Raw genomic sequence first — 27,230 nt, 5'->3', positions numbered from 1 at the left:
GAGAACAGATTAGTGTTACCAGGGGAAAGGGGGGTGGAGGGCGGCACAAAGGGTGAAGTGGAGCACCTACAACATGACTGACAAATAATAATGTACAATTGAAATTTCACAAGGTTAACTATAATAACCTCAATTTAAAAAAAATAAGGCTTATTAGGAAGATCTAATGCATAGCATAGTGATTATAGTCAACAATACTGTACTATAAACTTCAAAGTTGCTAAGGGACTAGATTTGAATTGTTCTCACCACAAAAAAGAAATAATAATTAGGTAATAATTATTATGTGATAGACGTGTTAGCTAGCACTACAGTGGTAATCATATTGCAATATATAAATGTATCAAATCAACACACTGTACACGTTAAACTTACACAATGTTGTCATTTATTTCTCACTAAAATAAACATGTTTTTAAATGATGAAAAAAATTAAAAATAGAACTACGATATGATCCAGCAATTCCACTTCTGGGTATTTATCTGAAAGAAGTGAAAATACTAACTTGATAAGGTATATGCACCCCCACATTCATTGCAGCGTTATTCACAATAGCCAAGACTGTGGAAGCAACCTAAGTGTCCACTGATGAATAAATGGATAAAGAAAATGTGGTATATATGTGTATGTGGTATATATATACACACATATACCACGTGTGTGTGTGTGTATGTATGTATACATACACACACACAACACGGATGGACCATAAGGGCATTATGTTGAATGAAATAAGTCAGACAGAGAAAGCCAAACGCTGTATGATCTCACTTACATGTGGGATCTAAAAACAACAACAACAAAAACCCTGAACTCATAGATATAGAGAACGGCTTGGTAGTTTCTGGGGCGGAGGGTGGTGGATGAAATTGGTGCAGGTGGTCAAAAGGTAAAAACTTTCAGTTATAAAATATATAAGTCCTGGGGATGTAATGTACAGCATGGTGACTATAGTTAACAGTACTGTATTGTATATTTGAAAGTTGCTGAGAGTAGATCTTAAAAGTTCCCATCACACGCAAAAAATTTATAACTATGTGTGGTGATGGATGTTAGCTAGACTTATAGTGGTGATCATTTCACAATATAGACAAATATCAAAGCACGTTGTACACCTGAAACTAACATAATGTGACATGTCAATTATATCTCAATAAAAAAATGATTCACTTGAAGTGGCCTGGGCATTGGACACCCTACATCTGTCCTAGGAAAGTATCAGAGACATCCAAGCAGCAGGTGGAACAGGAGACAAGGGCATTAGTAGATGCTACAAAGTGAGTGGAAAACCTGTGTTTGCAGTCACACTTGAGCCAACCACTGGGAACTCTGAAACAGCTGAACAGAATCTGAGTGTGGCTTAAGTTTCCAAGATTGCTAATTTAGATGGAACAAGAGACATAACAATTTGTTATATTATTATTAAACTGATGTGGCATGCAGAAATAAAAGTCCCTATGACCATAGAGACGAACGACAGGTTTTTAAACACTTGATTTCAGCCTGGGTTTCCAGAATCCAGTTTACTAAAAAGTAGGGTCTTTTTCTATAGAGTTCTGTTCAGGGTGACCCTTAGCCCCGCTGCACGAGCACCATCTGGGGCCTTGTGAGAAACGCAGATTTTCAGGCTCCACCCCAACCTACTGCAAAACAATCTGCATTTAGCAATAGTTTCAAGTGATTCATATGCCCAAGATGTTAGGCAACAGGAGGCAAACTGATGGCTAAGGAGTTAATTTGGCCAGGAGACAAAACTAGCAATTTTGCCGTCTCTCTTTACTCATTTACAATATATGCCTGACTCCTGTAGGCAATTGAGCTTTAGTTATGGTAGTATAATTTAGTTCACAACATGCCAGAATTTGTATGGCACTATTTTAGCAAAATTATGCAATATTTTATACCTGTAATAGTCTAGTAAGATTTTTGGCTCTAGGTTCATGAATCAATCTATAAAGGAATTCCACTCCCATGAAGAAAGAGATACCTTCTCTGAAATCCATGTACGCATCCATCTGAAATCAATGTAGCCACCCGCCTCTTAGTTATTCTCAATCAAAAGGAAATGAAGGCACCAGAATCATCTGGGGGCCTTGACGGAGCTTGACATCCTAGAGATTCTTGCGTAGGTGTGAGATATTTGAAATCTCTGATTTCAGATCAGAAGTGTTCTGATACCACTCCCCTCCCAACATTTCAATAACTACATAAGTCAAACCAAAATAGTCTCTACAGAGAAAGTAATTTGTACTTCCAAAATTAAGCAATACTTGCTGTCTAGTATTTACATAAGGATCCATTTTTTGGTGATCATTATAATCAATTAGTTACAGTGAATAAAGGAAACAACACATTTCAGACATAGGGATGATCTTCTGGAGAATCTGATTCAAATCATCCATTATACAGATGAAGAAACTAAGTCTGGAAAGGTAAAGAATCTTTGCTTAAGATTATAGCATTCATTAATAGTCCTTCTTTATACCTCCTTTATATATTCAATTTGATTTGTATTATATGTATATATACACATATATTACAATGTTCACGGCATTTTTAACTTTGATTTCAGTATACCAACTCTACTGATAATTTTAGAATTATAAAATGCTTAATTTCTTAGTTAACTGAAATTGTATACATGATAATCATTGCAATTTTGAACGACAATGACCTCACATTTCCTTAACCATCTCACTTCCAACTACCCTTTATTCAATGTAACTGATTGATTTCAAATAATTAACTATTATAATACAATTATTAGCTACTATTTATCAGCTCTGACTTGGGGCCCTGAAGAGCTGCAGTTGAGGAGTAAGGGGCACCAGAACTACATACGCCATCACAGGTCCTGCGGCTGAGCTTCAAGACATCCTCACTCAAGCTGACTGAGATGGTATGTCAACAACGCAAAGGCAGCGGAACACTGCTGCCATCTTTGCCTTCTCCTGGCTCCAATGCCGTTGTTATTATGCATTTCCCCCTGAATACATCCTTTAATGTTTCCATTAGGGCAAATCTACCACTGGAAAGTTCTCTCATTTTTTTGTTTGCCTAAAAATGACCTTACTTCATCTTCATTCCTGGAGTATAAGTACACTGTTCTATGCAGGCAGTTATTTTCTTTCAGCATTTTAAAGATACTCCTTTGTCATCTGACTTTCACGTTTTATGATGAGAAGCTAATAGTCAGTACAATTTTGGCTTAAAGATAATGTGTCTGTTTTGTCTAGCTCTTTTAAAAAGATTTTTATTTGTTTTTCAGCAGTTTTTCTATGATGAAACAGAGGTTCAAAATGCTTTTTGATGCGTTATTGGTTTTAGAAAATTTTCAATCAGTGTCTCAGCAATTTCTGCCCCCTTTCTCCTTGTGGGACTCCAAAATACGCATATTAGACCTTCTCACTGGTATCCTCTGTTTATTTCACCCTGTATTTTCCACCCTCTGTTTCTCCACACTTCTCTCTAAATGTTTTTTCTACTTACTTACCATCCAGGTAACTCATTTTTTTACTCACTTGTGTCCAATTCAGTGTTCCTCAACCTTTTTAAAATTACCACTCCCTAAGGAGTCTTTTTCAACATTTTTTTCCTCTAATCTCGGTCCCATGTAATTTTAGTACTACGTATATACTAAATATCTACTTATGTATTACATTTATATTTGTGTTTTCCACATAAAAAGTCTAAGTATTTGTTTCCCCCAAAGAACCAGTTTTTGCTATGTTGAAGAGGAAGTCACTCAACTGAAAACTCATAGTCTAATCGGTTATTAAATCCATCCACTGAATTCTCAGTTGTCAAACTTGATAAACAAACCCCAACCATATGCTATTTACAGCAACCATTTCTAAAACATAAGAATACAGACAGTTAAAAGTAATTCTTTTTTATTTTTACAACGTCCATTGGTTTGTTTCTTATAGTTTCCAGTTTCTGGTGAAAATTTTAATCTTATCCATTATCTTCTTGAGAGCACTAAACATAGTTGTTTTAAAGTTTGTATCAGATAATTCTAACATTTGTAGCCCCTGTGGGTATATCATCTGTTGTCCTGGTGTTTTCATTCATGTTGCCTTGTCCTTTTATGTGCCTGGTTATTTTTTTATTCTGTGCTGAATATTGTATTAGCAAAATTATTTCTGGGCATAGTTCACCAAATTAAAAGTGAAACCAAAGGATCATTCTAATTAATGCAGAAAAAAGCAATCGATAGATTCAATATCAATTTCCAATAAAAAAAAAAGAAAACTTTTAGCAAACTTAGACTAGAAGGGAAATTTTTTCACTAGTAAGATACTTCTACAAAAAAAATACCATACTACAGCAAATATCATACTTAATGGCAAAATACTGAAACTTTCCAATGGCGATAACAGTAAGGCAACGATGTCTGCTTTCACACTACCATTCAATATGGTACTGAAGGTTCTGGCCACCACAGTAAGTCATAGTCAATGCAGGAAAAGAAAAAAGAAAATGGTCACTATTTAGTTGATAATACACTTTTGCATATAGAAACTCCAAAATTATGCACAGGCAAATTGCTAGAACTAATAAATGAATTTACCAAGTTTTCCGTATGAGATGTCTATACACATACACACACACACTTGAATTTGCAGTATACCAGCAATAAACAATTGGAAAATGGCACTGAAAATATGCAATTTACAATAGCCTTAAAAAGTACTACAAATAGTTTTAAAGAATAAATCTCATAAAAAAATCTTAATAACACCCCTCACCAAAATTTTAAAACTTTATTGAGGAAAATTAAAGAAAATATAAATAAATGGCAGAACACACCTTTTTCAGGGGTCAGGAGATTCAATTTTGTAGGGATAGCAATCCTTTGTCACAAGAGGGCCAGTGTCAGCATGTGGCCTAAGCAGACATTTCCTTCTCATGAAACCCAATGGCTCTTTCTTGGTACCAGCTTATTCTGAAGGATTCAGGATGAAGTATGAATAGAGAATACTCGTAGGGGATAGTATAAGGAGTGAAGGAGCAGTGGGCTTCATAGGAGTTGAGGAGCTGTTCTCAGGCCTCTAAGTAGTCAGTCCAAGTGTGACCGAACAGGCAAGACTGGATGGGTATGCCACTGGATATCAAGACTTGGAAAGCTAAAGTAATTAGTAATATTGTTCCAGGGATAGAAAAAAAATTTAGAATTATGGAATAGTATAAAAAAGAGAGCCCAGAAACAGACCCACATATTTATGGACCCTTGATTTATGATACAGTTGGCAGTAAAATGTTGCAGGAAAAGGAAAGACTTGTCAATAAATTGTGCTGGGAAATAAGGGAGAAAAAAATAAGTTGACCCCTATCTTATACCATAGACAAAAATCAATTCCAAGTGAAACATAAATTTAAAAAAGAAAGACAAAATAACACTCCTAGGAAATAATATAGGAGAACATCCTCATGATCTTAGAGTAGGAAAAAACTTCTTAAATCAGACATAAAAGACACTGCCATAGAGTGAGAGCTTGTGTCCTTCTAAAAGTCATATGTTGAAATCCAATGTGATGGTATTAAGAGGTGTGGCCTTTGGGAGGTGTTTAGATCATAAGATGGGGTCTCAGGAAGAGGATTAGGGTCCTTATAAGAGAGACCTCCACAAAAGTCCCTTGCCTCTCTTGTCATGTGAGGACACAGCAAAAAGACAGCTCTCTTATGAACCAGGAAGTGGATTCTCAGGACACCGAATCTTCCAGTGACTTGATCTTGAACTTCTCAGCCTCCAGAACTGTGAGAAATAAATTTCTGCTGCTTTTAAGCCTCACAGTCTATGGTATTCTGTCAGAGCAGCCCGAATGGACTAAGACAGACACTAACTACAATGAAGACATATAGGGCTCTATTAAAATCAGGAATTACAAGACAGCATTACAAGATACCATTAAAAGAGCAAAAAGTCAAGCCACAAAGTGAGAGAAATTTGCAATACTACATATAACTGAAAGAGAGCACATTCCTAATACACATAAACCACTCCTACAGTTTAATGAGAAGACAGACAGACATACCATTGGAAAAATAAGAAAGAGACTGGAATTGTCACTTTTGGAAATCCAAAAGACCCATAAACCTATGAAAAGATTCTCAGCGTCACTAGCATCAGGAAAATGAAAATTAAAACCTCAATGAGATGCCATTACACAGCTACCAGAATAGCTAAGATTTTTGAAAAAAATTGACACTATCAAGTGTTGGTGAGCATGTGGAATAACAAACTTTAAGTGACTCTTGCAGACATATAAATTGGTAAAATTGCTTTTAAAAAGTCTTTGCCGTTATCTACTAAAGTTGAAGATTCACACAGTCTTTGATCCAGCAATTCTACTCTTAGATAGAACAGATCCAACCAAAACACATGCTCATGTGCACCTGCAGATATGACCCAGAATGTTCATGGCATTACTTGACCAGCTTAAAATTGGAAGCAACTCAAGCGTCCATCAACAGTTTAAACTGTGACATATTTATACAATGGAACACTCTAACGACGAAATCAGCCACAGCAATGTACAACAACGTGGACGAATCTGACAATTACTGAGCAAAAGCACTCCAAGCACATAAGCCAGGCAGGATTCCATTTACTTAAAGTAAACTTGCAAACCAAATTTATGGTGTTAGAAGTCAGGACAGTGGGTGCTCCTGGGCAGGAGGGAGCAATAGTGATTCCGAGGGAACCTGAGGGGTACTTTCTGACTCCCGGTAACGTTCCACCTTCTTTTTTCATCCGTGTAGTGGTTACATGAGTAATTACTGTGGGATAAATCACTGAGTTACGCATGTGGATCTTGCGTACTTTTCTAGATGTCTTATATATCATAACAAAAATGCTTGCAAAAATAAATTAATAACAGATATTATAGGACAGATGAGGTAGGGGGAAAGAAAAGCTTTCCTTGTGTTTGTATAATTTTTGGTTCTTGAAACAAGTAACTGTGTTACCTATTTTTAAAAAGTAATCTGATATTCAACAAAGGTGAAAGAAAGGAAGATAAACCAAAATCTCACATGAGAGTCCTGTGGTCCATGGTCATTTCAGGGCCTGGTTATAAGGAAGCAGATTAGTTTGCTCAGGCTGCTATGACAAAATACCAGGCTGGGTGGCTTAAACAACACAAATTTATTTTCTCACAGTTCCGGAGACTAGAAGTCCAAGCTCAAAGAGTCTGCAGACCTGGTTTCCTCTGAGGCCTCTCTCCTCAGCTTGAAGATGACAGTCTTCTCCCTCTGTCCTCACATGGTCTTTCCTCTGTGCACACGCATGACTGTGCCCTAATCTCCTCTTCTTATAAGGGCATCAGTTGGATGGTATTAGCACCCACCCTAACGGCCTCATTTGATCTTAATCACCTCTTTAAAGACCCTCTCTCCAAGCACAGTCACATTCTGAGGTACTGGGGTTAGGACTTCAACATACGAATTTTGGTTGGGGATACAATTCAGCTCACCACAAGAAGGAATGTTGCATGTGCTTTGTCGGGCATGTTGGCCTTCAGGCAAGGCAGAGGGCTGAGCCCATTTTGGCTCTCCTAATGAGCTTCTCAGAATAATTCCAAGATTTTCTTTGAGTCTCTGCTGCCAACTCTATCCAGATTTGGGAGAAATCAGAGAAGATGTAAATTTTTCTTTTGGATGTTTCCAGAATTTCTTATTTGTGTCATAGCCCATTTAAACACACCACAAAAGCAAATAGATCCTCTGATGTGTTCTGCTTATCTCACTGAGGGCTCTTCTTTTTTTCCCCCCGCCAAAGAAATAATCCTCTTGAGACAGTCTCCAAGAGCCCTTTGGAAAACATTATTGGAAAAATATACACATAAATATTCACCCATGTATTTTGTGCTTCTTAGAACATAAAAAGTAACCAAATTCTATGACTTAAAATTCAAATTTAATAATGCATATTTATTGAGTTTATTCAAATATAGTTATTATTTTATGGTAGTTGAAAGAATTGGTATATATGAGCAAAGCAAGTAGCTAAATAGGCTAAGTGGGTTATAAATCCTGAATTGTTTTCAAGATTTGCAATGTGCAAACCATGATTTCATTTTGCTATGGAATTCTTTCTCAGGGGAAAAATATTTCACTATGAATAGCTCCCATGTTAAATCATGGTATGATTACGATCAGCTCCTCTTAGGTCAAATCTGTAACCCTGATCACCAGCCGTCCTTTGGGGACTGGCTGTGCTGAGGTCAAACATACGTATGACTCTTTTGCTCTGTCGCCTGTATCTCAGCTTGTGGGGTCCAGGGCCATCTTTCCCTAGAACAAGAGGGATTTCTGTTCCACTTGGCCAGGGACTACGCATTGCAGGATGGCTGAGGGGTGAGCAGGCCAATGAGTTGCTCTCTGTCCTCCGATTCTGTACCATTGAATCCATTTCCTCTGCTACATGTCAGAAAGTACTAGGGCAGAAATTCTCTCAGTGTGGCCTGCGGACAACTGGGGTTCCTAAAGACCATTCCGGGGGGTCCATGAAATGTTGGGCCAAACTATTTATACAAAAATACTAAAATGTTATTTTCCTTTTTCGCTGTCATTCTCTCATGAGTGTATAATGGAATTTTCTAGAGGCTACATGGCATGTGATTACAACAGATTGAATATGAGCCAGACATTAAAGAAATTTGTAAAACTGTGGAACAATGCCAATCTTCTCACTAATCTTTTTTTTTTGGAAAAATATATGTTTTTTGCATAAAAGTATGTTATGTTAATAAATAGTGGGTTTTTTATTGTTCTTTTAAAATAAATTAATAGTTTTAAATGTACCAGCTTTAATTTCTAATACATTAAATATTGATATGTAAAATTCACATAAATAAAAGTTTTGTGGGTCCTCAATTTTTACAGTGGTAATGGGGTCCTGAGATAAAAACGTTCGATAACCACTGTTCCAGAGGAATTAATCTTAATATATATACTTGGGTGTCCAAAAATGTCAAATGACATTCATTGTCCCTAAATTGAGAAGCCATTCTGCCATTCCGTTTGTTAGGAAATTCAGTATCAGTGGCACAACTCTGTTACATTCTTTGGATCCACCAAGCAGGAAGAATAAAGTGAGTATAGCTGTTTCTATAAAGATCCTGGAGGCTGGGTGACAAGGAAGAAAGACAGGAGAGATCTCCTGTTTTCCCCTAAAGTCACTCTACAAGAACAAGCAGAATCTCTCCTGATTCTACCAGAGCTTCTGTCTACAAATCAGGAGGCCAGCGGTGCTCCGATGCACAAGGGGAAAACAGTAAAAAGCGAAATATGGAATCTAAACTAGGAAAGTCCACACTGCTGAGCTTCTGCAGTGCTCTCTGCCATGGTGTCCTGCTGGGCCCCTTGCTACTTCTGAGTTTCAGGTATATGGGTCCCTATTCAGTTTCTAATAATGGTCCTGCTGAAAAGATGCTGATAAACAAACTTGCGCTACAGGGCTAACATACAAGACCTTATTACATGTCAGTACACATTCATTGTCTGAATGAGGGACACATGTATGACGCCTGCCCTTGGGAATTGTATTTTAGCAGAATGCAGTGCCTTACTCCGAACTTTCCCCAAAGAGACGGATTGCAAACTGCTATGAAAAATATTCTGCGCTCAAATTATTTGTGATCATCTAATATAACGCAATTGTTCTAGGTGAATTTTCAAGTATAGTTTACAGTATGCAGCTTTTTTCTGACTTTTTTGGTCAAAATATCTTTCTTCCTGGATCACTTATTAGCATCTCCCAGAACTACACCATGTAGAAGACAGTTTGGGAAATATTGCCTTATCTTAAAAGGAAACTTCAACAGGATTTCAGTAACTGGAAACAAAATAGTAACCGAGGAATTTTGTTTTCCTAGGTCAGTTTTCAGATATTTTCATTCTGATCAACAGTAAGAAGTACATTGTTTCCTCTTACATGCACACATAAGTGAGACATAACTGAAACAAAATTTTACGAGACATTTACCCTTAAAATGTTTGGTGCACTCTGACATTTTATATTCTAATTCATAATATTTTTTAAAAGCGCTGGTCACAGGCCACTAAAATGATTTCACAGCCTGTAACTTTGAAAAACAATGCCGTAGATGACTCCATCAATGGGTAAAACTTGGCCACTTAAATCATTCATCATTTAGTAGCATGATCTTGAATAAAATGGGAAAAATTAATTTTGCTTTTTCTAATTTTAATAGAAGTAGAAATAGAAGCTTTTAAATAGAAAACCAAAAAAAAAAAAGCTTTAAAAGCTTTTAAATTGAAGCTTTTAAAAATAGAAGCTTTTTCTGTTTTTAATAGGTGCTTGTTAGGATTAAATAAAAGGAATTATACGAAAGCACTTCAAAAAGTACAAAGCATTTCACATATGTTATTATTATTATTTATATATTTTTTTTTGGTGAGGAAGATTGTCCCTGAGCTAACATCTGTGCCAATCTTCCTCTATTTTTATATGTGGAATGCTGCCACAGCATGGCTTGATGAGCGGTGTGTAGGTCCACACCTGGAATCCAAACTTGTGAACTCCGGGCTGCCGAAGTGGAGCACGCAAACTTAACCACTACGCCACTGGGTTGGCCCCATAAGCTATTATTACTAATTAAAATAGTCACTTTATCTATGATGCAGTTCCAAAGAAGAAGACCCTATAATTGGTCAGATTTACGACGCTCCCAAAGAAACAGGAAGAACACAGCAGTGTGAAATTATCTCATCTCTTTCATTGAAATCACCTCTCCTAGTCAACCATTCTATTTTAAACTTTCACTCTGATGCAACTACGGAAGAATTTTCAGCTTAAGCATTTTGAGGTTTTTTATTAAAAGCAACTTGCCTGCCTCCCCCGTTCTTGCCCTCCCCCAACAGTGCTGGTCCGATTGCTGAATGCTCTTAGATTTGTAGCTTCACTCCACCCCTAAGGATGCTCCCCTTTGGGTCTTCCAGTCTCTTTGTGTGTAGGTCTATCTATTTGTATGTTGGCCAGTTTCATTATCCACAGCAATACAGAATTACAACAATAAATAAAAAGAAAGAAAGCTTTAAAGTGCATATTATTATCTATAAAAATAATAATCTCAAGATTCAGTTTCCACTGTGCTAGATGAGCTAAGAATCCTCCCTCTACATAGATTGTCTACTTTCAAAGAATAAATGTACTTTTTTATTAAGTAGAATTCATTTAAAAAATACAATCTTTCCTAAAGCAAGGTCTTTGTAATAAAAATGATCAATTCCTTCCTGTCATCCAATGACACTAATTAAAATTAGAAATGAGCTTGTTCTTTCACTGTTTACAACTACAAACAGCTTCTAAGATTTCATATTGTAGACTAAATTAGGTAATTAATAGGGAGAATAAAAATAGAAATAATTAGAAAGGAATCTCACATAACTAATTTCAAATATTTAATACATAACAAAATGTTCTGTATGCTAATGCCTGTTTTTCTGTTTCCAGGGTAATTTGGGTTCTTTTTTTTTTTAAATCATGTTTAAGAAAAGCTTCTCTAGCCCTAAGTTCATAAAGATATTTTTTTCTTTTAGTTCATAAAAACTTTTATGTTTGTCTTTACATTTGGGTTCTTAGTCTACCTGGAATTGATTTATATGTGTGGTGGGAAGTGGGATCATATTATTTTTTTCCTATGGACACCTGAATATTCCACTACAATTTATTTAAAAGATAATCGTTTCATCCTCTTCTCACTGATTTGTCAGGCCACTTCTGTCATAAATTAAGTATCACATATATGTGGGTCTATTTCTGGGCTTTTTATTCTATAGGAATTCCTACAACTCAATAGCAAAAAAACAGGTAACCCAGGGCTGGCCCCGTGGCCGAGTGGTTAAGTTCATGCGCTCCGCTGCAGGCGGCCCAGTGTTTCATTGGTTCGAATCCTGGGCGCGGACATGGCACTGCTCATCAAGCCACGCTGAGGCAGCGTCCCACATGCCACAACTGGAAGGACCCACAACGAAGAATATACAACCATGTACGGGGGAGCTTTGGGGAGAAAAAGGAAAAAAAATAAAATCTTTAAAAAAAAAAATAACCCTGTGGGCAAGGACCTGAATAGACATTTTTCCAAAGAAGACATACAAATGGACAACAGGTACATCAAAGGGTGGTCAGCATCACTCATCATCAGGGAAATGCAAATCAAAACCACAATGAGGTCATCACCTCATGCTTGTTAGGATGGTTATTACGAAAAAGATGAGATAAATATTGGCAAGAATGTGGAGAAAAGGGAACGCTTGTACACTGTTGGTGGGAAGGTAAATTGATATAGCCACTATGGAAAACAGTATGGAAGTTCATCAAGAAATTAAAAACAGAACCACCATATGATCCAGCAATCCTACTTCTGGGTATAAATCTAAAGGAAATGAAATCATTATCTTGAAGAAATATCTGCACCCCTGTGTTCACTGTAGCATTATTCACAATGGTCAAAGCACGGAAACAACCTAGGTGTCTGTCAGCGGATAAATGGATAAAGAAAATGTGGTACATATATACAATGGAATATGATTCAGCCTTAAAAAAGAACAAAATCTTGTCATTTGTGACAACATGATGAACCTGGAGGGCACTATGCTAAGTGAAATACGCCAGAAAGAGAGAGTCAAATGCTGCATGATATCATTTATATGTGGAATCTAAAGGAAGAAAAAAAAAAGTCAAACTCGTAGAAACAGAGTAGAATGGTGTTTGCCAGGGGCCAGGGGGTGGGGGAAATGTTGGCAAAAGGATACAAACTTTCACTTGTAAGATGAATAAGGTCTGAGGATCTAATGTACAATATGGTGACTACAGTTGATAAGACTGTCTGGTATAGATGAAATTTTGCTAAGAGAGTAGAAGTTAAGCATTCTCACCAGAGGAAAAAAAAAGAATTACCTATGTGAGGTGATGGATGTGTTAATTAAGTCAATGGTGAGAATCCTTTCACAATGTGTATGTATATCAAACCATCAGGTTGTACACTTTATATTACAATTTTATTTGTTAATTATACCTCAATAAAGATGAAAAAAGCAATAAAACATAGATGTTTTCCATACTTTTAACCTACAATTGAATAAATATGTATGTTCATATATGTATGAATGTGTATTCATGTATACACATGATCCTATTTTTCCATCTTTTTAAACTGTTTTACACTTTTCATACTGTACATGCCCATGAATAGAAACTCTTGTTAATTCCAAAGAAAATATTTTTTATTATTATGTTTTTAGTGCATAGAACTGTGCTTAACACACTTTGGATGTTGAACATGTATTTCTGAGTGATGAATAAACAAATGAATTATTGTTTCTATGACAAGTAAAATAAAATAATTACTGTATGCAAAAATTTAGACAAAAATATTAACTTTAGCATTCAAATAGCAATAATTAACTAAAAATAACCATGCTTTTCAGTCTAAGAATGTACATAACCACTGAATATATAAAAGAATGCGTATCACTGATTCAATGTTCAATAACTTGCAAATAAATTATGTAAATGACACTGCTTTCAGTAAAGTTGCCACACCTCTCATTGTCTTTTCTACTTACTGTCCTCTTTTCCTTCTGTGTAACTGTAAGTCTGTGGTTAAAATGCAATGATATATCTTCTACTCACAATAAAATTGACCTTTAATAGCTTTTATTATATTTAAAATAATGCTAGGTCATTTGTGGGCTGCTTCCGGCAGTAGTATAACACCTGAAATAAACCAAAATTTGACTTGAATAAAATCTTGAAGGGTCATTTAAGACTTTATACAAAGTATTATATAAAGTCTATAAAGAAGCCTTTATACTTCTGGAAGAAGTATGAAGGGAAAATGACGATGCATGAGCCAAAGCAGAATGTGTCAGCGTCATCTTCATTCCTGCCTCTCCCCATATTTCGCTGACCATCATCTCCCTTCTCTCCCATTGTCTTCTCCATCTCTTCTAGATCTGCTCAGTCCCTTTCTAGTGTAAACTGGTTTAGCCTCTGTAATGGGTAGAACTGTGTCCTGCCAAAATATATTTTCAAGTCCTAACCCCGGTACTTGTGACCGTGACCTTATTTGGAAGTCGTATCTTTGCAGATGTATTCTAGTTAAGATGAGGTCATATTGGAGTAGAGTTGGCCCTAATCCAGTGACTGCTCTCTTTCTAAGAAAAGGGTGATTTGGATACGGAAGACAGACAGAACTCCATGTGAGACGGAGGCAGAGATTGGAGCGGTGCGTCTATAAGCCAGAGAACACCAAGGATGGCCGGCAACCACGGGAAGCTGGGAGAGAGCACAGCCCTGCTGACACCTTGATTTCAGACTTCTGGCCGCTAGAATGTAAGAGGTAAGTGTCTGCTGCTTTAAGCCATTCACTTTGTGGTGCATGGTTCCAGCAGCCCTAGGATACGAAGCCTGCTGCTCTCAGAACTTTTCAATTCTTTTCCCACTCATTACTCTAATCAGCGCAACCAATAGCATTGATCTTCTTTAGAAGGAGGGAGGGGCATCTCCAGTTACTTGGATGCTGATATTTTGGCCCCACTCACAAAACATTTAGACTATTTGACTACATGAGCTTGTCCTTCTCAGGATTCAATCATACTCATTACTCAGCCCGCTTTAGGGGGTATTGACATAAATATAAACTATTCTCAGGAAGCTTTCATTTTAGGGGGAAGACACAGAGGGACACATAATCAAAATTGAGCATCAATGATCAATGATCAAGTATTTCAATATATCAATATACCAGTATATCAATATATCAATCATTGATATCAAGTATCAATTATCAGTGTTTCCCATAAGCCGAAGAAAATGCCAAATGAGAAAGATAAGTTATCCACAGACTAATGCTTACTTCATCAAGTTTGAGAGGGATGGAGGACCACATACGTTGAAAGTAACATAACATTGGAGAAAACTCATTGGGCCAGAACTTGAAAGACTAGGTACCAGCACAAGTTTGCTTTGCCACTTACACGTGACCTTGAGAAGACAACCTAAATTCTCTGAATTCCTCAAGCGCAAAATGAAAAAGTTGGATTGGCTATTCTCTAAGGCAGTGTTTTTCAAACTATCACAGAGATCTATCAGTAGATGGTAATTCCAATTCTGGGCATCATGATCAGTGTTAAAAAAAAGAAATAAGGAAAAGAATGCAAAAAATAGGCAATAACAAAGTGCATCAAGTTCTATACAAAATATAGTTATTATTTCACGAAGCGTTAATTTCAGTTACGCACACGTGTGTGAGGTGTCTATGTGTCTGCACTTGATCAATATAAAATAACTTTTTTTCCGTGACTTACAGTTCATTTTTAAAATACACTGCCCTGAATTCCCTTTAAGCCCCAAAGTGCTAATAATCTATGATAATTAAGTAACTACCACCAGGTGGAATACATTATTATAGGCATACATTTAATTACTTAAAGAACTATGTTTAATTTAATGAGCCAAAATACTACCAACTATAATCATTGAAAAGGGGAGATTTAAATGTACATGCTTTTAACTGGATATAAATATACTTTATATTTTGAACTGAAGAATCATCTTAATTTTGGCATCAACATTAGATTTTAGGCCTTCATCTAAATCTTGCCTATCTACCTATATTAAACCATACCACCCTGAGTCCTCATAACCTTCTTTTCAAGATACACATTGCCCTAAATCTTTGCATTGCTCTTTGATTTAACATTTTGTTAGAGTTCTTATTTTGAATTCAGGAGCTTATACGTCTGCTCCCAAACCATAACTGCTCATTCCTGACTCTTCTTAACCTGTGGGTCCCAGATTTAGTACCTGCCCCTCAGCGGCATCACACTTTCCTAATTCAGTCTAGGACATATATTCTAAGGAGCAGGATATTTCCTTTACCATACAGAGGTTTGGACAATCTCCCCGCGCTATAAAGCCTGTTGATGGTCAGGAGTGAATCTTCTCTCTCTCCCTTCTCTATTACAGAAAAAATACCCTGATTTACTCTCCGGAACAGGTTATAAATTTACCTTTCTGTGCTTTTTCCTACTATTGTCCTTTGAAGGGCATAGATGTCCTCACATTTTCTTTTGGAATACGTGTAAATGTCTTTCTTCCCTTTCCTATTTACAGGGCCCAGATGTTCAGTTTTTGGGCTCCAGAGCATGGTGATTGCGCCAGGGCAGTGCTCCCCGAGTCTGGGGCCTCCACAGGGGCGCCTATCTTCTACGGGGAACTGACTTCGCCCAAGGGTGTTATGATATTAACACACTTTAAAGAGCAGCAGAAATGTCAACAAACTTTGAAAGAGGAGTATTAGCAATGCAAATATAAGCCTCCTGCACTTGTGATAAGCACAATAAACAAAACTGTAAGGGCATTTTTTTTAGCCTTTCTAGGTGAACAGCTCAAGCGCTGTAAAAGCCAGTTCTCCTGGGGCTGAGGATAGTTCATCATACTTATCTGATGTGCTAGCCACATGTATGGATTGCATTAACTGCAATGACACAGCCACAGTTGAAAACAGTCTTCAGCTTGCAAAGTTAGTGCCTGGGAAGTCATTATGCCTTCACAATTGTACTTGGCATTCAACAGCTTTCCACAACCCATCCTGGGCTCTGGCTTGGAATACCACTCAGGATTCTGAAGAGCGATGGTATCCACAGAGCCAGCTCATTGCACCTGACTCCTTTTCTCCTCAAGCTGATGATGGCTGGGAATTGGGACCTGACAGGAAAATGTCACTTGCATTTGGCTTCTGAGAGAAGGCTAGCTGACTCTGCGCGCACAGTAAACAGCTGTATTTCTTATCGGTTATTGCTTGCCAATTCTTTTTTCTTATGGGCAGTGATCAGGTACCATTCATTTTATCTGGAACTCAACTTGACCCTCAGTCCTGGGTAGAAGCCCTTCTCCCCTGAAGCTTCTTATGAAGAAGTTCCCTGAATCCTGTTTGGGTTTCCTGACTTGCATGCAGCCCAGGGTCAAGCTTCCAGGAGTGTCCACCATCTTCTCTGGCATCCATCTGATCTTTTATCAGAACCTGCCTGATCTTTCCATCCATTAGAATGTCAACGAAGTCACTAATTCTATTTCTTGCTAAGAACCAAGTTTCTTTCAAACTCCCACTTTCTGGGAGAACAACCAGCTACTCTGGGCTGTAATTCACTCACATCTGTGTTTCCAGGTATCAGTTTCTTCTTAAGGATATCTTGAGCCAGACAGGATTAACTCTCATAGAATCCATAGCTTTGGAGAGAGGATTTTTTTCTGCAATAGACCTAAATATGTATATTTTTCTGTTCTGTGTGGTTCTGATCACGTTGTTTGCAAACTGTGGGTTTTCTTTTCTGGAGTGGCTAGAACGAAATCCTAAATTCATCACTGAGAGTGGTTAGAATGAAAGAAAATCTATAATGGACTTTGAGCAAACCATGACCAAATCTGCATAAACATGGATTTGAGAAGAAGAATTAATTTTTAAGGTATGTTGCTATTTTTCTGCTCTCCTCCTACGTTGTGAGGGAAATACAAGAATTCCATATAGAAATGGAATTTAATTTGGTCACTGGCCATTAAGCCAGTAGAGACCATGTTTCCTCTTGAAATCTCAGTTATCTCCAGGGATTATGAAGACCAAATAAATCCAAGTTTATTTTAAAAATAAGTAAGTTATTTCAAAAAAGGAAATCCATTTCCAACTTAGACTTGTTGAATTTCCATTGTGTGCAGGGCACTGATTTTTGCATTCTTTGAAGGTTCAATATTTTTCTTTGTAATGTGAGAGACCCAGGAGGACTGAGAACATCCCACTCTGGCTGCGGAGCGTCGGGTCTCTCAACGCTCTCTCTCTTTACCCACTCTTACACATGACTTTAGCTTCTCTCTCTAATAAAATCCAAACTACTCATGCAACAGCTGCTAATCAACAAGAACAATTCTTCCCTCTTTGGAGAACCATCTTTGACCACTGAAGGAGCTCAGGATACACCACCCCCAAAATATGCTTCTCTGGCGTACTTATTATTTTGAGCTAAAGGCACTTGAAAAACAGCAAATGCAGGAAGAGGCTTTCTTTCTCTGAACTCCCCATATCTGCCTAAGAGAGAGACTCCAAAAGGAACTCAGCTGTCATCAATCCCCTCCCTAGGAGTTCCATCAACCAGGAAAGATTGACTCATCACAGGAGAGGAGACTAAAAGTCAACACCACACCGAGACACATTTTGTCAAAAACTATCATATCTCCCACTCGTCCTTTTAAGGGCCCCTTCATCTTTCCTAAAAATCATTTACTCTTCCCTAAGAGGCCTCCTAACCCCTCCCCTTCCCCTGTTAAGATAGTATATAAGCTCTCAACTCTCATCACTTTTTGGGGTATTCACTGTTTTTTTTCTGTGATGCCCTCATACACGTAGTATTAAAAATTAATAAATTTGTATACTTTTTCTCCTGTCAATGTGCCTATTTTCAGTCTATTTCATAGACCCAGCTAATGAGCCCAGGAGAATAGAGGGAAACTCTTTCCTTCTCTACACCAGCTATTCCTGAAACCAGCTGAAATTTGGACCCGCTCCTGCTACAGCCCCATCGAAAACCTCCCACCAGGGCTTATGTTAACAGTACTCTGGTTGATTTTCTTCCATACAAACCAAGTTATCTGGTTTATTTGGGGGACTATCTTGGCACTTAACTTTCTGCTTCTTCTTGGTCTGCAACTTCCCTATGTCACTGTTTCTTGAGTTTTCATTCACACTGTTGCATTTTGGTCCATGACTTGAGTAAACCAAAAGGTAAATGTGGCAGCACAATGTTAAATGGGCACCTCACCCTCCTCCCTCCCTAACCTCACCCCTGGTGGAACGGGAGCCTTTTCACTCTAACCTTTTGCTAGAAGCTAGATTCATTTATCTTGCTGGTGCTCTATTCTGAAGAAAGTAGCTTTCCTAAGGAGCAGACGAGGGCAAGGTTTACAGACCTGAACTCCCATGTATTTGTGTTGTGTGTTTGGAGGGGGAACTAGAAAAATATGGAGAATGAAGAAGGGACTCCTGGGAGTACATCTGATGTACCTGGTGGGAATAGTAAAGAAAATAATTTTTTAAACCATTTTTTGGAATCTGAGCATGTTTATCACCGGCTATGAGGAAGACTTTTGTTTGTGTGGTTTTCTCCTGACAATAAACTCTGCCTGAATGCCCTTGCGGGTGTTGTAGGCATGATGGCAGGCTTACATAAATAATTCATTTCTCTTTTTCTTACTCTCAAGGTAATCAGCACATTTCCTTCTACTGTCCCAAACAAAAAGCTTTTTGAGTCCTCAGAATTATACTTGACCCTTTTAAACCACAAATTTACTTTGCTTTACAGCTTTCCTGCTTTGCATTGTAAATGCTGAATAATTTAGATACAAATACAGAAATAAAAATATTATTACATTTTAGAGTTGAAAAGATCCAGGAAACCTAACTCTCTTCTTTCCTTCCTTCTTAATTATTCCAAATTGATTAAAGAGATCACATCTTGCTCTGCTTCCTAGAAATTTAAATTTTATGTTACAATTTTTATCTATATTTATACCCATCACATTTCATACATCCAAATCAGGCAGTGGCAAACAACATGAATCTTTTTGACAATATTTGCTGTGTTCCCACCAAAAGAGAGAATAGTAAAACCATCATAAAACACCTCCTTAGCGGAAAGAATTTTTTCCCGCTGATTTGTTTAGCAATTTGGATGTAATTCTATGCAATCTATTGAAGCTGTGCAATGCAGAGAAAATATTATGCATTCCACCTTAACATATTCCTTTTGTGTATTTCAAGAACAATGCCTGGAAGCATCAAACCTTAAATTATTCTGTAATTGGCAGGCAGCAAATAGCAATTTCAAGTTCCAAGCAGTGCCAAGGCCAAATAGAAGAAGACATTTATAATGGCCATGCTTAAAAAAAAAGTGTAGCTTGAAGGATTATCTACAAATTGAGCTATAAACATAATGTCACCAACACTGGGGAGAAGCGAGGGGAAAAAGAATTTGTTATCATCAAAGTATTTCACTTTGCAAAATAGCTGAGTATCCATCCTAAAACCCTTTAAATGTTCTGGCCTATCACAAGTAATTATTTGGAATGGATGCTTAAGAAATTCCAAGCATTTAAAACAATGGCAGACCAGAAAGGTAATTACTGATTTTAATTTTCCCCATTATGTGTAATAGTTGCTGTAAAAGTACCGGCACAGTACAGACACTTGTCAGTTTTCCTCAGCTTGTAAACATAGGCATATGCCTCTTAAGTTTATTTTCTTTTCAATTAGGATTTAAAAAAAATCTTGCCCATAGGCAGATGGTCTTGTTAGAAAGACAAAATGCTGCTTCTTTCACATGCTGCCGTTTTCATGCCCTTTTAATTGTTTTCAAATAATAACATCCCTACTTTATGTATTGTGAACATCTTGAAAAATCAGGAGTCAATGTAGAGTAATCACACTACTTACTCACGTTCTGAAACATGGTATTTACTTAATTTGAGTGCATATGGCCTGCATGTAACAGATATGGGAAAAATTTTACATTTTTCTATTAAATATTTCTGAAGAACAAAGTTATTATGTGTTTTGATTTTCAAAATGGTAGGAAGAATAAAAAATAAAAATGAGAAGACGTTATGCTGGATCTTCCATTAAAAGGAAGATCTATTAGCATTTAGAAATGAAGGTAGGACTTCTGGAAGTTATTCTGCATGGAGATTGACAGACCAGGAAAGTTCCACAGTATGTCCTCATTCCACAAAAACATTTGATTAAGCTGATCATAATGTCTTTGTTGACATGTTGGGACATGGTTGAGTGATGGAGATGCTGGGTGCACCTTCCACTTAGTGAACTGCTGGAGAGAGACTTATATTGGCGTATGTGTCACTTGTCTGTTTCGGCCTTTTTCTGCTTAATATTATGAGCAACAACTTGGAAGAGAAACTGTACTCATGAAATTTGAAGATGAGCCAAATTTAGATGTTTTCCTATAGCTTTCAGAGCAACATTAATATGATCTAAATAGATTGGAAAAATGAAATAATAACATATAATCCAACAGGATTAAGTGGAAAAATTTCTGGTTTAAATTCAAAGTACAGAATAGAGATATATGACTGGACATCATTTCATGTAAAAATAATTAGAAGACTTTACACAAATGTGCCATCTGTGCCAGCAGTGAAATAAATGAAGTTGCATAAAAAAATCTACTATTGGCATGCATCGAAGGATCTGGTGTCCAAAACAAAGCAAGATGTGTATAGTCCTACTGTATTCAGCCCTAATCAGGATATACGTGAATGCCTGTATTTATTTCTGGTTGCCATGATCAGAGGAACACTGGCACATGTGATGGTGTCAGGGAAAAGTAAGATTCCAGAACTATTATGGGAACTGGGGATTTTCAGTCAGGAGATGTCTTAAAGAAGACTTGACAGTAGTTTTCACATACTTGAAGGGCTGGGAAATAAGAAGCGTGTACTTTTTGTGTTTTCCCCGACACAGGGCAGGGCTAGAATTACTGAATCTAAGTTAGAGGAGACAACTGTGACTCAAAGGAAATATGAATCCTCCAACACAGTGATCAGTGCTCTGAACTGCTGCACAAGATGCTCAGATACCCAGACAGGCTTCCAGAGTAGGTGGCTGGGTTGGAAGGGTGTGGGCAGGTTTCCCATAAAAGGTGGAAATTCAGGTGGGCATGGTTTCAAATCATGTATGATTTGACTATTTCTCGTCTTAGGCAACCTGATTTAAGAGTGATCAGAAAACATTTACCCATTATTTTTTGGTTTTGATTTGCTATAGAATGAAAGGTTTAATTCTACAATGCACTTAACTATTTCAATGTTATTTAAGACTCCAGCATCATCCAGAGATGGTACCTACTGACCTGTTGCTGACTCAGTCAGCACAGGAAACAGGTGGGTTAAAAGGGCAGACTACTGCATGAGGCACGTGCTTCATTTAGTGCTGCCATTCTTGCATTGGACCTTGAACCTCTAGGATTACTTTTCTAGACCTGCTCTAAGCTCTCCTGAGACTTAAGGACATACCGAACCCCAGAAATAGAAGGGAGGTCCTCTGTCAAATTGGAGACAAAGTGATGCCACGCGAACCAAACTTGTCTTAAAAGCAGATAAATTACAATGGTGAACTAACCTGGACAGCCAACGTTCAGAAAAGTGTTGCCAATAAAGAAAGTCAATCATCAAGTTCTTAAGTAGACATGGTCACCTTGTCAAAGAACCTACACTCTTTAAATACGCCAGGATAGTTGGCTCTGACTGCAATGCAATAATCCAGCATAATCACTTAAATTCTAAAACTATATATTCAGCTAGGGAAGGGAGATGGTTTTAAATGCAGCAATAACTGAGCAATAGATGGTACTGACTTTAAATGTCCCCAGTTTGTGGGGACATTCAATCTCAACTCATCATTTTATAGTAATTACTGAATCTTAATGTGTCACATTTGGACTCATTAAAAACATACTAATTACATTTTAATTCTGTAATCAAAATAGGAGCAAACCTGGCAATTGAGTGAGTAGAAACTCTGATAGAGAACTGACATGTTTGTGTACCCACTGTCATTCACCCAGGGTTTGTTTATAAAGACACATCGCTATTTTCTGTCTGCTTAGCTCTCTGGGGAGACAGAGACAGTCCCTTGGCCATGACAACTTTTTCTGCGATTGTGGTCTAGAAAGTTGTGTGTGTTATGAATAATATTATAGTGCTGGTGGGAGAGAGGAGAGGACTGACTATTTCCAGAAAAGCTACTTATAATCCCGGTGTGAGGAAGATTTCTCACCCTCTACCGCCATTTTGTCTACCTTGTAAATTCTATAGCGTAATCTTTAATAAGCCCATGGCCCCTGTAATCCCTTCAAGGGTCTTTCTCTTCTACTAACGAGATGCTTCGTGACACAACCTTCCTCAAATTCTCCTCCCTAGCCCCTGGTACAGTCACTGTTCCCAGGCGGTACAGTGGGGGAACTCCTTCTGCTTTCACCCCTCACATTTTAGCTACTCTCAGGGTCAGGCTGTGGGTGGACAGGAGCACACATCAGGGAATGCATGCACAGTTTCTTGCCAGAAAATTATGGGATAATTTCAGCTAATAATACCTCAAAACCAGCTCTGGCAATGATAAATTAGTCTTTCACATAGAAATATAAGATAACTTGTATGTTTTTTTTATACCTGTTGCATCAAACATTGTAACTAAGACTATTATTGGGACTTGTAGTTAAAGAGTATAGTATTTATTTGTTTCATAGATTTTTCTAAAAGATTTTCTCTTATGTTTAGAGACTTACATTCAGTGAAGTTGGTTTTCAAGATCAGATTGTACTCACCAGTGCCTGTGAGCTTTACTATGCCTTTTGTTTTCCCCCACCAGAGGCAATAAAGTCTGGACCACTATATATATATATTGGTAAATTTGGGTGTTAAATTGCTTTAAGGATCATTTTAAAGGCTCTGATCATCTTTGTTTTGAAGCAATTGTGTGGAAAACAAAATTTATAGCTTTGAAGGACACTAAGGGTGACTCAGGTTAAACTAAATAACTCTCAGACCCAAGTGGGGAAAGAAAGAAAATCTTTTTGAATGGGGTATTTATTTACTTTTTCTTCTAAGTCTACTGTGTGTGTGTGTGACTGGAAATGGACAGTTACTTTGACTTTTGATCAGAATATAATGATATTTCAAAAGCTCCTTCATTATTCATCTCAATGCATTTAAACACTTCCTCTTTATGTTTCCAGTTTCCCTGCTTGCCCTACAGGCACATGACCACAAAATTCTATATGGGTAGTTGCTAGAGGATTCAGATAGATTTCATGACTGTTTTAAACTCATGGACTTAAAATATATGGGTTTGTAGTAGAGCAGAATTTGCAACCCCAAAATGTGTCTCTTTGGCTTCATTATTTTCAAGAACAGAAGACTCAGGGAGAACTCTGACCTTCCCCCTAACTGCCTAAAAGAATTTAAATAGAAGGCCATTCCAGGAAGGAGTTAATACCACAGACAACTACAGTACAGGATGGACTAGATGTGGTAGAGAGGGGGGAATGCAGCGGGGCCCCTTTGATCAAAGTCCTCTCTATGCCCCATTGTCTCTGCATGATAAGGCAAATATTTGCTTACTAAACAGTTGCTTTTCCACCTCCATGTGAATTGACTTCCTCTTCTTTGAAATCCCAAGCCACTACCTCCAACATCCTCTTTTGTCTTTAGCTGAAGATAGTATTTAAGATGGTGGCTTTGGCCGTTTTGGCAGGTTACTCAGTTTTCCTGGGTCTCTCCTATGTTTACATGTTATTAAACTTTGTTTGATTTTCTCCTCTTAATCTGTCTCATGTCGATTTAACTCCTAGACCAACCAGAAGAACCTAGAAGGGTAGAGTAAAATTTCTTCCTTCCCTACAGCTTTTTAGTTAAATGCAAGTAAAATATTATCTGCTTCCCCCTCCCTCCTTTTCTGGTTCCTGATACATATTTAATTATATGATTATATTTTACGTGAACAACTTTTTATTGATCCCAAAAATCGTATGTTAGATGTGATGAAGAGTGGCTTATTGTACATATATTTAGCCAATGAATACTAAAGATAAATGAGCCCTTAAGCTAGAGAAAATGGGAATGTGAAATGATGAAATCTAATTGTGAAAGTGGAATGAAAGTTGTGAAGCAAAATTGGGATTTTCAGATAGTACTCTGGGCTCCAGAAGGACTCTGTGAGGAGCAGGCATTAACCTCCAGTTGGGCTGGGCATGGGATCAGCCAGGATCCCACAGGACAGTTGGTGCTCTCATGTTTCTTTTTAACAGGAAAACTAGAAAAACATAATGGCCCCAGGCTATTGGTGGAAAGTGAAATACAGTCCTGGAATCTGACCAGATTCACATGAGATCTGCTTTTTGAAAGGAACAAGTGTACTTTATAAATTGTACAAATTTAGAGTATTCACTAAAAAACAAAACAGGACAAAACCCCAAAACTCAACTTAATTTACACTACCTTTTCTTGCCAATTAAAACTAGCCTTTTAATTGTTAGAAGGTCTGTTTTAAAATTCCCATTCTCTGTGTCTGTTCTTGTTTCTTTTAGAAGCCACTGTCTAAAGCATCTGTGCTTACCTCTGTGGCCCAGAATTGGGGTTGTTTTCATATGAATGCAGTGTAGCTAGACCAAGTAACTTACTTTCTAGCAATTATTCTCACAGGGTCTGGGGGAAGACTAAAAACAGAAAGATATTTAATAAAAAAATTTATATGGTAGGAGTATAAATGTGGAGGCTATTAAGTAAAAATATTACGTAAAAAATTTAAATCTAAATCGTTCTGGCCAATTTCTAATTCAGATTTTGAGTGCTGCCTCACCCCTTTTATCATCTGTAAGAGTTTTATTATAATAGTGTAGATACTAATGTTTTGTTATATAATTATATTCTTCTAATCTATTATTATCTTTTACATTTACTTATTGTGATATTTGTTATATGAATATTTTATAATTTTGATGAGGTCCAGTTTATTAATATTTCCTTTATGGTTTGTCCTTTCCTACCCAGATGTCATGGAGGTATTACCTATAATTCCTTTTAATATTTTTAAAGTTTTGTCTTTTAATATATTTAAATTTCCTCTTTTACACTGAGGTCTATAATCTCTGAATTTTTTCTGTTTGAGGAGGAAGAATCTATTTCATTTTTTCAAATATTGAAATCCAGTGAATCCATCATTTATTTTCCCTTCCCCATTATTTTCTCATGTTTCCCTTTAATATACCAAGTTCTTTTATGTATGGATCAGTTTCTAGACTATTTATTCTGTCTAGTAATCAGTTTGTCTCATTGGTCCTAGTACTGCAGGCTTAAATTCTATGGCTCAGTGTATAGTAAGTCTGGTATCTGGTAACAAAATACTTCCCTCCATTTCTTCCTCTTTTTTATATGCAGATTTTTACCAGTGGTGAAAATCAGCCCTAATTCTAGAAAGGACTTTTGATGCAGAGAAAGAAAACTATGATAACAGCACACAGTTCCCATCTCTACCCAGGACCTGGGGTTGTGGAAATGAAATGAATTTGGAGTCAAACATGAAGTCAAAACCTAGCTGTCAATTTGAAGCTGCAAGACAAATAGAAAGAGTTGTCCCTGCTGAACTCACCTCCCTCACCTGAGACATGGGAACAATGCACTTCTGTCTGAGGACTGTCATGGGGATTAACCATGGGAAAGAGAAAAGGCACCTGTGCATGGCAGGTACTTGTTAACGGTAACAACTTTTATTATTGTCATCATCATCATTATTATACAGTATGATGTAAAGAGCATTAGGGTCTCTAATCCAAAATCTTTCTTATCTCATGTTACTGCTGAAATATCAGTCTCCAAGCCATGGGAAAAAAAATCTATGAAGTCATTAATACCACAATGGGGTTTAGGAAATGAGAGTTTGATGTTGCTTTTCAGTATCACCCAGGGAATTAGGATACACACCCATGAATTGTTGCTTTTATGGAGTGGACTCACACAATCTGAAACGTGGGGGTCTGCTCCAGGAAGTAAGGTTTACTACCTGAGAAGTGAGTGCCCATGGCAGCACAGAAAGAGAATAAGAGAGCAGAATGTCTGCAAGACAGGAACAAGGTTCCAGAACGGGTAATCAGAGGGTTCAGATGACCAATAGCCATAGGAAACATCCACCCTCCAGTTGTGCCTCATTATATTATTGTGTCCCATACATATGACAGCCATAATGGGATTTGAGTGTGTGTTGCTCAGTATTGGTCAAGCCGTAGGCAACCACTACACTTTGGAAAGTGTTATGTTGGGTGAATGTATATGGATGGGAAGCCAGGGAAGGCAATTTAAGGATCTTTGTGACAAAACATGAAGGGTATGGAAATTTGTTTAAGGGCATGGAAACTTGAATAAGAATAAAAAAATTCTACAGGTGGCTGGTTACAAGATTCACAAACCAACCAATCTGGTTCTGTCCTCTGACTTCTTTCACAATCCAGGCAAGACTGACTGGCCTCCCACGTCCTTTTTCTGTTAAGTCAAGCAGTGAGGGATCTAAGAATAAAGTCCTGGAGCAAAACCAGACAGGTGGGAATCCTTGAGGCGGTGGTGATGGGAGGCGGGGGGGGGGGG

The 27,230-nt window shown here is 37.4% G+C and overlaps 1 protein-coding gene across 1 annotated transcript in view; it reads right to left on the bottom strand.

Moving 5' to 3' along the window:
* The window catches only part of CNTNAP2 (contactin associated protein 2), a 1,871,002-nt gene that overhangs the window by 364,757 nt on the left and 1,479,015 nt on the right, over positions 1 to 27,230 (bottom strand). The window lies entirely within an intron of this gene.

The sequence above is a fragment of the Equus quagga genome, chromosome 8, assembly GCF_021613505.1.
Source record: "Equus quagga isolate Etosha38 chromosome 8, UCLA_HA_Equagga_1.0, whole genome shotgun sequence".
NCBI lineage: Eukaryota > Metazoa > Chordata > Mammalia > Perissodactyla > Equidae > Equus > Equus quagga.
This window is presented reverse-complemented; position numbering and strand designations above follow the sequence as displayed.